The sequence below is a fragment of the Suricata suricatta genome, chromosome 5 (assembly GCF_006229205.1).
Source record: "Suricata suricatta isolate VVHF042 chromosome 5, meerkat_22Aug2017_6uvM2_HiC, whole genome shotgun sequence".
Classification (NCBI taxonomy): Eukaryota; Metazoa; Chordata; class Mammalia; order Carnivora; family Herpestidae; genus Suricata; species Suricata suricatta.
In genome coordinates, this window is record NC_043704.1 from 79,157,589 (window position 1) to 79,169,370 (window position 11,782).

The window sequence follows — 11,782 nt, forward strand, 5'->3', positions numbered from 1 at the left end:
AGGGAGAGGCAGAGAAAGAGAGAGAAGGAGAAAGAGAGAGAATCCCAAGCAGGCTCCTCACTGTCAGCACAGAGCCCAATGCAGGGCTCGAACTCACAAACCGCGAGACCATGATCCAAGTTGAAGTCAGATTCTTGACTGAGCCACTCAGGCGCCTCTTAGTTTATTTATTATAAACACATAGTGCTTAAAATAATATAAAAACAGGGAGGGGCCAAAACATAAGAGACTCTTAAATATGGAGAACAAACAGAGGGTTACTGAAGGGGTTGGAGAGGGGATGGGCTAAATGAGTAAGGGACATTAAGGAATCTGCTCCTGAAATCATTGTTGCAATATATGCTAACTAACTTGGATGTGAATTTAGAAAAACAAATTAAATTTTAAAAAATGAACACATAGTGCTTGGTTATGTTCCAGACACTGTTCTAAGCACATCATAAGTTATTAACTTCTTCAAATCTCATACAGTCTTAGAAGGACTTTACTCCATGTCACTGATGAGAAAACTGCAGCACAGCTCTCTGAAGTGGGTTGGCCAAGTCCTCATGGTCATGGCTAGAACCAGAATCGAGCTGAGGTGGTGTGGCTACAGGGGCCAAACTCTGAACCCCAACATTCGGTTACTTTTTATTCTAATCTCCAAGAGAAGGCTCTGCTGACCCACTGCGGGGCGCAGGATCTTCACGTGGAAACTTACAGATACTGCACCTGTTTGCACACCTCTTACCCGATGTGATTGTGGAACCAGTGCCCAATCTAAGCAAAGAAGTGAGCTGGGGAAGTAACTGTGAAGATTTGGGCTGCAGGGGTACAGTGATTCAGCGAGATGCAGCTGGGAGGGAGCACTTGTCCCTGACTGCTGGCCATGGAGTCAGAGGCTTCAGTTTCCTGAGCAAGCAGGGTGAGACAGATGATTGGCTGCCGGCAATGGAGTTACTTGAGTGGAAGAAATATAATCTTTCTAGTGGCCCAAATGAGAAAGGCTCTGTATGGAAATACAATCTCAGATTCCCTAGTTTGTTTAAACACTCAGATGGGATATAGCGAAATTCTCGTTGCAGATTCCCTGGTGGGAAGGTAGTAGAAGTAGTGGAAAGCATATTGGCTTGGTGTTGGAGCATCTAGTTCCCACCTTGCATCTCCTCCCAGCTAGGTGGCAGACGTTAGGTGAGTCATGCCCCCCCCTGGACCCCCATTCCCCTGTAACGGTGACAATTTATTGGGTACCTGCCATGCCAGGAACTGTTCTCAGAGCTGGAGACATATTATCGTATCGAATTCTCATAGCGGCTTCCTGAGGGAAGAATATGATTATTGCCATTACTCAGAGGAAAAAAAGGAGACTCAGACAGGGGAAGGAACCTACCCAAGGTCATAACCGGCCCACGGAGCTGGGAATTGTCTGTGGGGAGCCCAACTACCTCCTAAGTTCCGAGACACACACCTATACTGCTCATGCCCTTACAGAGAGAGGGCCTGGCTATCTGGATATACCCATGTACAAGTCTGTTTAGGATATTTTTGCCGAAGATGGTCTTTCCAGGACCAAAGGTGGGTTTGCTCAGCTCTGGGCTCTGGACTGAGCCAGTCTTTGCTTCCACATTTGTTTCAGTGAAGCCTGAATGGTCAGCTCTGTGCAGGCAGGACTCCCTCATTGTATTTCCTGTGATAAGCGCTACGCTTGACCCACCACAGGGGCTCTACAAATATTTGTCAAATGGATGTATAGAAGAACAATTAAACCTAGAAGGGTCAGAGGAGCAGTGGAAGTGGTGGGCACCACGAGGGACGCAGAATCAAATCAGCTCCCTGGGCTGTGAGCTGGCCTAGACGTTATGAAAGCTGGAGATCTTCACTAGGAGATAAGATTTTGGATTTTAGATTAAAAGCTGCAATGTGGCATGTGGGTCCCCTGTACCAAACGAACTCTTCACTGAGGAAACCAGAGATGGAGGTGTCTGCAGAAGCCTGCCCCATGGAGTCAACCTGCTAAAGGAGAGTTTTGAGAGCAGGGTTCAATTCCACCTGCTCTCGGGGACTTTGGGCAGCCTGTCAGCTGCTCAGGGCTGGGCTCTCTTCCTCTACCTAACTTTTCCTCTAGCCAGTTGTGGTTGGGACTTCCACGTTCCCCCTTATGTCCCCACCCGAGCTTTCCTTCCCTTGTACGGGGCATATCAAACTCTGGTCTTTTGTGCCACCCACTGCCCGTCATAACCTACCTGTGCCCTTTGGGTCCTGTCCTCTGTTAGGTGACATTTATCTTTATTCAGATGAGCACTCCTGATGGTATGCTCTTGGGTACTGGTGTGCTCACCTTGGTCAGATAATCACACTTTACCATGGCCTTGAAGACATGGTTAACAATGGGACTTTTCAGCCCTGGAATGGATTTGTGGGGGAAAGAACATTATTCGCTGCAACGATAACAGTCACTAATACAATTGACAAAATACTTCCTTAGTCTTTACCTCCCTGATTGTCCTGTGAAGGGCCTTGGGGGCGCACCGTGACACTGTGAGAGGAGACCTTGTGGTCCCTTCTCTGCCACTAACCGTGCGATCTCTGTCTCACTTCTTCTTTTTATCGGAGAGAAGGTTGATGAGGTGATTCTGCGACTTCTTTGGCTTTAGCCTTCCTCACATGTAGGTATTAGAAGCTGGGTTTTACAGAGAGCCATTTGGAACCCATAGCATTCTTACATGACTTCCTTAGGTGGCATTCGTACCACATTCTTACATTCTTGCCTTCTCTGGCTTCCCAGCATGTGAGGGGCCAGTCTGTCCTGAGACAGACGGAACAGGGGTTTTTATTACCCTCATTTTACAGACAAGACACCGAGACTCGGGGAGAGTAAATGTACTTCTTAGGGTCACACAAAGCAAAATGGAGGAACTGGGATTTAAACCCAGGCCACAAGAATGGCCAACCCTGCCTGTGGGGTGGATGGGGTCTCTTGGGAGCTATTGGTGTGGTGTGTGTGCATGTGTGTGTGTGTGTGTGCATGCGCATGCTCCCCTGAGACTCGGGGCCAGGTTGGCCCCAGGGAGTGACAGTGGGCTCTGGGGCAACTCTACTCTGGAAGGATCTGGCTACTGCCTCTTCCTCAAAATCCAGCACATCAGACTCTGTGCCCTGCCTGCCCTCCCTCCACCCTCACTGCAACCAATGTCTTGGCTGTGACAGTTGTGTGTCTGGTCTTCTCTATTTGACCCTCCAGATTCATTCTCCTACTTCTCTTCCCACTCCTCCAGGAGGCTCACTTTGTGGAATCAATAGGTTCTCATGTCTTCTGGCTTCTGGTTGGACTCACTGATTAAATGAGCAGAAGAAGGGAGAAGAGGGAGAAGTGGGAAGAGGGAGAAGTGAGGCTACATCTCCTCATAGCCCCCTCGCTGCTGGCTGTAGGTTGGCCATGGCCGCATGCTGCTGTCAAAGGCCCCGGCCCCTATCACAGCCCTTTCCTGCAGCTTCCCAACATGGTTGCCGGATTCTGTAACTGCCTCTGTCCTTTACCCTTTCAGACGAAGGACTGGGAGTAGCCCGCGGTCATTGTTCGCTCCCGGCTGCATCACCAGCTCTTGATCTTCCTTAACCCTGCCCTCACCTCTATAGATTTAACCTCTCTTTGGTCAGTCTCCCTTGAGTGTGTCCTTTCTGCTTTGTCCCAGGACTGTGACTGATAAAATGGATCTCATTCTTCCTTGTCACTAGTCTTCTGTTTCTTTTTTAAAAATTACTTTTAATGTTTATTTATTTTTGAGAGAGGGAGAGAGACAGAGCATGAGAAGGAGGAGGAACAAAGAAAGAGGGAGACACAGAATCTGAAGCAGGTTCCAAGCTCTGAGCTGTCAGCACAGAGCCCAATGTGGGGCTCAAGCCCACCAACCATGAGCTCATGACCTGAGCTGAAGTTGGATGCTTAACTGACTGAGCCACCCAGATACCCTATCTAGTCTTCTGTTTCTAAAAAGCATTTATGACCACAGGCTTTTAACACAAAGGTTTGCACACATTGCTCCTCGTAATATCTAACTGGAAAACAAAGCCAAGCTAGGAGAAGCAGCAAAAGGTTGGAGTCGTGTGGGGGTGTTGGACCTGGAGGCTGAAGACCCAAGTTCACTACTTAGCTCTGTCAGCTTGCCAAGTCACTTGGCCCTATCATTCAATAAACTATGAATCATGTTTGCCTTACATTTCCCATAAGTTTCTTGGGAAGACCAAAAGACACAAAGGCACTGGAAGTACTCTATAAATGCTGAAAGCATTTTCTGAGTATTAGGTGTTTCTGTTGTTGTGTCCATCATATGCAGCATATGGGCAAAATCCTCAAAAGACCATGTACTTCATTTTCCAGTGTTCTCAGATTTCTGTGTCGCCTCTGTGCCTCCTGGATTAGAAGAGTTGGCATTTGTGGAATCCAAGACTGATGTCCAGGGAGGACTGGCCAAGCATGGTCCCTCATGAGTGGAGCTAAAAATACATTTGACTTCAGTGGGAGCATCTCAGTCCCAAGGGGGCTGGGCCTGAAGGACAAGGACTATGTGAGGGAAATGATGTCTGTCATTCATCTGCTAGGGTTACCAGAGGGCAAGGAGAAGGTGGCTGTCATGAGGCTGTCCCTTCCAAGAGCCAGTGGGAACACTGGCCTGACCTACCTGTGTGTTAGGGTGGTGGGTGGCTTGGAGAGGATTGAACCTTAGCGTTTTGTGCTTTCCTGTTAGAGTGAAGGATATGGCTTAGAGCTCTTCCTCATGGCCACACAACTCAAGAAATTTCCCAGATGGCCTTGTAGAGATGGTAGCCACCTGCAAGCAGAGAGGGGAAAGGAGAAGGTATTTCTAGATTCTTGGTTTGGAGCTCAGTTTAATCTAGAGAAGGAGAATCAAATGTAGCAGCATTGGTTTAATATTTCCTGGAATGGGATCTGGGGAAGCTCATTGTCTCTCTTCCCTAAAGATCAGTAGTTTTATTTCTTTTCTTTTTAATTTTTTAAAAACATTCTATTTTTGCGAGACACAGAGAGAGAGAGAGAGAGATACAGAGCATGAGCAGGGTAGGGGCAGAGAGAGAAGGAGAAACAGACTTTGAAACAGGCTCCAGGCTCTGAGCTGTCAGCCCAGAGCCCGATGCAGGACTCAAACCCACAAACTATAAGATCATGATGTGAGCTGAAGTCGGATACTTAACCAACTGAGCCACCCAGGCACCCCAGATCAGTGCCTTTCAAACCAATTCTTAGAGCTCTAGATCCTTTCTATTGTAAATGTGGTCCATGAGTCAGCAGCATCAGCATCAACTAGGAGCTTGTTAGAAATGCAGATTTCAGATCCCACCCCAGTCCCCTAAATCAGAATCTGAGTTTTAACCAGATTCACTGAAGATTCATATGGGCATTAAAGTCTGAGAAGCACTATTTTAGAATCCTCTGAAACAATGAGGAGGCGACCTGTAGTTGCTCCCCAGTTACATATATGTGTGGTCCCATGAAAGAGAACATGTGAAAGGGGGGTCCATTTACATTAAAAAAAAAAAAAAGTCTTTCCTCCTTTTGGTAGAAGAGGAAATTGTGCTGATGTTAGGACCCAGCTCCTTGTCTCTCCTTCTGAACCCAGATCCTCACTCTCCTGCCTTTCCCCAGAGCTTGTCAGAGGTCTAGCACAAACCTAGCACAGGGAGGCTCCATAAATCAGGGGCTCTGTCAGGAGAGCAACAGGACCTCACGGTGTTTCCCAAGCCATGCCATTCCCAGCTCTGAGGGTCCAGCTTTGACAGGGTTGCCTGGTGAGACATGATGACAAAAAAGTAGCTTGTCATGACCTGGGAGTTTAGGGCTCAGTTTGGTTCTTTGAAAGGAGAAGACAGAGGGTGTGGAGCGTCCCCGCCTGCAGGTAGAGTTATGCGGGGAGCTTAGTGTTTGTTGTATGAGGAACAGCCTGGCAGGAGCAGAGAAGAGATAAGCCTCCTTCCAGCTGGGATCTGGGCACAGCCTCAAGGGAGCAGGTTTTCAGGATTTCCCGCGGGAGTGCTTGGGGGCCCGCAGCAATATCTTCTGGGTTTCAGTTTGCTGCAATTATAAATATCTGTGATTTGCATTTCCTTTCCATTCTACCCTAGAGGATGTCAATGCATTCTGCTATTGCTTCCCCCTGCCCCGCCCTGACACGAGTCCCGAGTCTGGTATTGGCAACATTCAAGACTTCCATTTTACAGAAGGGGAAACTGAGGCTCTCCACACCTAGGTGCCATCTACATCTGGGCTGATCTGGAACTGGGAAATTCTCAGAAGAAAAACTTTGAACACCAGTTCCAGACTTTCTGGCTTACACTTTAGCTCCTCTCATATCAGAGAGAGCGAGTGTGTATTTGATAGACTTTCCTGGGTGGTAGGAGCATTGCACCGTTTGGATACATAGCAGGTGACTTGCAGAAAGATTTGGAGCGAAAGCCACAGCTCTCTCATGAAGAGTCTCCCTGTGGTTTAGAGAGACCTGAGGCACAAACCTGGCACCAGCTTGTGACTCAAGATACTTGACTAATCTGAGTCTCAGGATTTTTTTTTATTTGATTTGAAAATGAGGATACTGAGATTATTTACCACCTAAGGTTGTTATGAAGATGAAATACAGTAGGTACACGTAAAATGTTTATGGGAGAATTGGCCCCTCAAAGCCCTTGATATTTGTCAGTGACTAGCTAGTCATCCTTTCTCCTCCCCTGGAGCCCACTGAGTCCTGATGAAAAGGAAGGAGGGTGACAGGCAATCCCACATGTGGAACTGAGTCTAACTTTTCAGGACACCAATGTTCTGGATCTTAGGAAATGGTTAGCCAAGATTTTAAACATAATGTGTAGAACAAATGGGGTCTGATCCAGTCCACACTGAGTTTTTCCTCTGTTCCAGTTATGTGACTATTCACCAGTAATGCAGTAGTTAAATAAGCCCAGTCTCTGGGCCAGTGGTTTCCATTTTGACTTCAGTCGGGAGAGTCAGGGATGTGGGGTAGAAGAAGGCTGGCTTGAGATCTGGCTTGAGATTCATCTTGAGACTGTAGACAACTCAGTCTTTCCCTTTGCGCTTTGGTTTCTTCACCTGTCCAAGGAGGAGCCTGATCTAGGTGTTTCAAATGGCCAATCACCTGAGATCTACTGTGGATAACAGAGACCTCTGAAACCGTGCTCTGTGGGCACTAAATTTCCCTTTTTTGTCTCCATCTCTATGTGTCCGAATGAATGGGGTCTGAATCGATTGAGAATAAGCCTATGAAATCATGTTTTACATATTCAAAGTGGTTCCGTACTCACTTACCTTGTTCTAGCTTCACAAACAGCTCAACAGAGGCAGATAGGGTGAATTTCATAATTCCTATTTTATTGACAACAAAACTGAGGCTCAGAGAGAGAGAGACCCAAGGTCACTTTACTCAAAGAGGCAAAGCCATGCCTTTGCATTTCCAGTTCAGAGTTTCTCTGCCAGCGACTCCCAGGACCAGGGGTAGAAAAATGGCTGGGTTGGTTCTCTGGGCCAAAATAAGTCCCTCTTGGCTCTGCTTCATCTCCCTTCCCTGCCCAAGCTCTGGCATCCTCCTCTCCCGGCCTCCCAGTAAGAGAGGGATGTGGAGAAGCCAAGTCCAAGGTGAGTACGGTAGATGAGGTGTGCTGAGGGCTACGTTTTACCCCTCTGCGCATCCTCCTTCATCCTGTGCTACAGTCTTTGTCCGGGTCTCACCTTCTGATCGGCATCCATGTGACACCACGGGAGACTTAGTTCAATTATTCACAGAGTACGCAGCGGATGAAGCCATGCACAGGAACAACCTAGGCCAAGTGTGACAGTGAGACTACTGGGCTGCATGGTTGACCTGCTCGGATGGGTTGAAGACAAGTAATTGGGCAGAAAGTCATGCACCTGAATGATAAAAAGATAAGCTTCCAAAGAGGGGGGCAGGGAAGGTGGTATGACGCCTGCCATAAAAATGGGTGTATGAGTTATTGAGGAGAATTAGTCAAGGAGATTTGGAGCCATTAAAGCATCTCTGTTGAAACATTTCTCACTCCCATTCCTTCCCTCCGTGTTCACTGCCACCACCCTCTCGCTTCTCACCCAGAAGGTTGCAAATGCCTCTCAACCGGCCGCCCTACTCCAGTCTCCTCCTGCTCCCTTCCACCCCCACATGGATCCCAACCTACCTGTTGAGCCATAGTCCTCAGCGCTCCGCCCGAACATGCAGTGCTGCAGATGAGTGAACCACTCACTCTGCCTGTTCCTGTACTTTTCCATCTCCAGGGCCCTGCTGGTGTGTTTTTCCTTCTGCTCAACTCCCACTGTGAGTGTATATCCAACTTTATTCTTTCAAGACCACTTCAATGCTACCTCCCCTGTGACATCTTTCTTGGTCCTGCCCTCTCCCCTCTCCCACAGGAATGACCCCTCACACCTGAGTGCATATCACACCTGATGGTCTGGGCTCCTCTGTCACGGCCATCTACCTGGTATTGTAATGACCTCTGTGCGTGTCTTATCTCCCCTGCTTAGACTGAAATCACCTTGCAGTCAGGGAAAGGGATCACTTTCAAGTTTGCATTCCTCAGTGTCTTGGCTGCTTTTTAGTTATTTGATGAATTAATAAAAATGTAAGTGAATGACTGCTTGTTAGGACAGGAGGCAGACGAGTTCTAGTTTCTAAGCTTCAAATAAAGTCAACCATAAAAACCAAATTAAACTGATGATGTTGTTTTGAGGCGCGTGTTGAGGGAAATGCAAATAAATACATTCGAAGAAAGTGGATCAGAAAGAAAAGAGCCGGGCCTAGGCTGCAACCCAGGGGACCAGGAAAATAGGAACAAGGGAAACAACAGTGTTTGTTTTATGCCTGGTAACAGAAGTCAACAGAAGCTGGAAGAAGCATCTTAGGGTGGGACCAGATGAATCATAAGACTTCCAATTAACCCTTACATGGACGCATATGTCTTCTCCATGGTGGAAGCATGGGAAAGGAGAATGCCTAACACATTAGTGGCCATCAAGAGTTGTTGAATTCATCCACATTTTAGTGTTTACCTTGAGTCAGTCCAGTGAAGACTATTGATATGGGCAAGACACAACCCTTGCTCTCCAAAAGTTCACAGTCTACTTGGTAAAAGATGACATGGCAAGAAATAATCCTGACAGAGTCCATCGTCAAACACACACATGTGTGTACGTGTATATAAGAATGCCTACAACATGTGCCATGGGGCTACTGAGGAGGCGACATGTAATTTTAAGTGAGGGAAGAGGAAAACAGGAACACTGGTGGGGAAGATGCTTCGGAGAACATGTTTGAGAAGCAGAGGCTTCAAGAATGTGCCAGATTCTCACCAGTCTCCACAAGCTGTGTGTGAGCAGGCACCATGGCATGAGTTCGAGTGGGGAGGTTGTGTAATTAGGAAAAACCTGCTGTGTCGGGGAGCAGGAGACTGCAATGTCTAGGGTACTGACTGACCAGAGTTTAGGTCTTAGAATAACTAAAAAAGAGCCCACAGTTTTGCGTGCGTCTACGTGTGTGCATATGTATGTCTGTGTGCAGTGAACAGGAAGGCTAAATAAAACTATGGAATGGAAAACCCTACTGGAAAATGAAGAGGACTTCCTTCTTATCCAAATCTGGTCTTACCTATGTAGGTGGAATGCAGGACTGAGCCCCTAAGTGGGGGATGGGCTGGAAAGGGAGTCTCACCTCAGCCACTCTTGGCCCAGGGAAAGTGAAAGGCTGAAGAGAATGTGAAAAACAGGGCCTTTTCACTCTCTGCAGACCTTGTTTATTCATAGCCTCATCTGCATAGGTAAATGGAGCGGTCAGCAGTGCAGGAAGAGGCATCTGTCGCTGTGCAGCTGCACGGAGAGACTCTGGCGGCTGCAGTGGTGGGGAGTCCCCAAAGCCACTCCGGACTACCAGTGCCGCTGTCTGTGGCTGGGTGGAAGAAACGAGGGAATAATGTAATGGCAGAGTGTCAGAGAGGAAAGGGACCTGGCGTCATATTGGCTAACTCCTCTCTCTTATGTGTTACATGTGGGGAAACCAAAGTTAAGAGAGGCCAGGGGTTTGTCTGTGGTCCCACATCAGGGACTGTTGGGATGTTGACTAGAGCCCATGCCTCCTGACTTGAGGGTCAGTGCTGCATCCCGTCCCCTTGCAAGACTGGGGTGGAGGAGAGAGACCGGTTCAGGGGATGACATGGGGTGAGGAGCCCCAGGTGCCCCACGGCACCTGCTGGCGCTCGCTCCTGACCGGCTATTCTCTCAGGTCAGCTTCTGTCTTCCGCTCCCTGTCCAAGCAGCCATGCTCCCAGGGCCACAGGAAGTTAGGGGGGTGGGGAGGAACTATGACTTCCATAAGAGAGACATTCGCAGTTTCCATGAAATGGGCAAGCTGGTTTTGTGTGGTTTTGTTTTTTTTCTAAGTTTTGTGGGACCTTCTAAATCTCTCTAATGTTGCTTTTGTGGGCAGAAAATTTACAGTCATCCATTATGTGCGAAGGATTTGAATGGCAAAAAGATGAGCATTAAGAAATTGATGCCTGTTTCACGAATTTTACTTTATGTTTCAAAGTGATTAACCCGTTTTATTTTAGGTTTTTAAGGCGATCGAGCTGAGAGACAACTGCGCTCTTAGCGCCAAACTTGACATCAGGAAGCCTGGGTTCAGTCACCAGCTCGGCTGTTTCCAAACCTTTTTTATTTTCATCAAGTCAGTTTATGTCTCTGAACCTCATTTTTTTAACCTTTAAGATGAGGACATTAATAATATCTACCTTATTAATTTGCTTATTTAAATTCATTTGGCAGATATTTTTTTAGTTCCTATTACCTGCCAGGTCCTCTGGATCAGGTACAATATGGCTGAAATCCCTGCTCCTTCAGAGTTTATATTATTATATAAACTATGGTAGAGATGAAATGGGATAACATGTGTTAATAAGCTTCACACAGTCCCTGGCAGGTAGTAGCTGCTTAATAAATTGTAGACTTAGAACTCTCACAACATCAGGGGCTAAGGGAGCTGTTCTAGTTTAACTGGTGCCATTAACCAGCTGGGACACCTTGGGAATCCCGTGGAAACCTAAGTGCTTTCCAGCGCTGCTCCTTAGCTAGTGTGACCTTCATCAGTGCAAGTACTCAGGGACCCTGCTATGCTTCACCGTTCTCCTAGGGTTTTCAGAGACAAGCATCTTCTTTGCTCATGTAATTTCCATTCATATACGGACACATGTAATTTCCATTCATATACGGGTCACAGGCCCTAAAAATGTCTATTGAATGGTCCTTGTCCCATGGATCAGGTTCAAGATCTGAAACTAAATTTCCAAGTGTTCTTTCTGTTTGTTGCTTGCTTTCTACTCATTAACTTGTCTTTGGCTGTAGTAAGCTGCTTCACTGAAAACGAACAAAATTCTGAAGAAATCTGCTCTATCCTTAGATGAATCTGCTTTCACAAAGAATCGGTGTGGGGGACCTAGTGACCAATAATCACAGTCAGTGAAATTTCTACGCAGTTGTGCTGGTTCATCTTAGGGGGCTGGTAAAACTTCTTTCCAGTTATGGTATATTGAAGGGAGTTTCAAAAGTGGACTTGGGTCTCAGAACCACTACTGGTTAATTAAGTTCAAGCCAGAGAGTTGTGGACTGAAAGGAGATTAAACAGTGTTTTGTTCAACCTCTTTATCTTACAGTTAAGAGAGCTGTGGTCCATTATTCACAACAGCCAAGACTGGAAGTATCCCATGTGTCCATCAACAGATG